We start from the raw sequence: 1,502 nt of genomic DNA on the forward strand, positions 1-1,502 counted from the left end.
GTGGTGTCATCATAGCTAACTGCAACTTCTAACTCCTAGGCTCCAGTGATCCTCCTGCTTCAACCTCCCCAATATCAGGGACTACAGGTGCTTGCCACTGTGGCTAATTTCTCTATTTTTTGTTGCATTGGGGTCTTTCTCTTGCTCCTGGTTTTGAACTCCTGACCTCAAGGGATCATCCCGCCTCAGCCTCTCAAAGTTCTAGCATTATAGGCATGAGCCACTGCACCCAGCTCTAGAATAGTCTTCCTAGCTATACCAGGCTGGAGGTAGCACGGTAGAAGTGGGCTGCTGGCCTGAGAAGAATCCAAGTTTAGATCCTCTTCTCCAAGTAGGCAGGAGATACATTTTGAGTCGTGTGGCCTCTGGGGCCTCACTGTGCTCCTTAGTAAGAAGGTGAAGTAGCTACCTTTGCCATCCTTCTCAGAAAAACATCTTAGGAGTCTGCAGAAAGAAAATTCAATGTGAAAATCAAACCACTTTTATTGAACTGTCTAGTTTAGTCCTTATAATAGTGTGGTAGGGCAAGCATGGTAGGTCAGATCTTATTAGTCTTGATGTATAGAAGAAGAGACTGAGGTTCCAAGTGGACTGCAAAGTGTCAGATTTGGTATCAGTACCTAGGCCAATCTGATTTCCATCCAGGCCTGTTTGAGGACAGTAGGCGGTGTCTGTGCTCTGGTTTATGAGTGAGGAGACCTAGTGTGGGGGCTTGGGGACCTCAAGTGTGCCACAAGGGGTCACACAGTTTGGTGACAATCAAAAGGATATGTCGCTGTAGTCTCCTGTGGTTAAATACCTGGTGCAGGGGGAGCAGAAAGGTTTACGAGCTCGGATTGTCCCATAAAATGCTCCTGTGTAAAAACACTCCAGCCTCCACCCGTTACTGGAATGTCTGACGGATCTCCGGGAGATCAAAACAACAAAACAGGCCCTGGTGGGTTGCCGAGGTCCTGCTAACCACCCTCTCCCAGGAAACAGGAGGAGTTGCCACTAGCGCAGACCTGCGGGCGGTTGCAGGGGCTGACGTTAGGAGACTGAGTCGAACATTTGTTACAGAGAAAAAAATAAGATGTGTAATTTTCACAGTTAGAATTAACTCTAGAGAACTGAAATTAACTGAACCTCGGAAATTTGAACCTTGAAGTCATCAGTGGCTTTTGGGGGCTGTGAGCGTCTCCAGTGCCTGTAATTGCGGGAGAGCGAAATTCAATGTTCCACAGTTTTGCAGCGAGATCGCTGTTTAGATGGTGATGGGAGAGCTGGCTGTCAGGCTTGGTGAGAAGATGCTTTGCTCTTAGTTCCTCTGGCAAGAGAGAGAGTTGCCTGGCCTGCTGTGTGTTTATCCCTCAGCTCTGCATGTTCCAGGGTCATGGTCAATGGCTGTTCACTTCTGTTTGCATGTGAGGAGATGGCTCCCTGTTAGAGAAAAAGGACAATAGCTCCAAACAGACTTGTTTCTCTATGTGATTGAATATCTTGGTTCATCCTAAAATAGTTTT

At 47.3% G+C, this 1,502-nt stretch overlaps 1 protein-coding gene across 2 annotated transcripts in view; it reads left to right on the forward strand.

Moving 5' to 3' along the window:
* Positions 1-1,502, forward strand: part of PDGFRA (platelet derived growth factor receptor alpha) — a 46,321-nt gene that overhangs the window by 5,011 nt on the left and 39,808 nt on the right. The window lies entirely within an intron of this gene.

This window comes from Otolemur garnettii, unplaced genomic scaffold (genome assembly GCF_000181295.1).
Source record: "Otolemur garnettii isolate 467f Iridium unplaced genomic scaffold, OtoGar3 scaffold00083, whole genome shotgun sequence".
Lineage (NCBI taxonomy): Eukaryota > Metazoa > Chordata > Mammalia > Primates > Galagidae > Otolemur > Otolemur garnettii.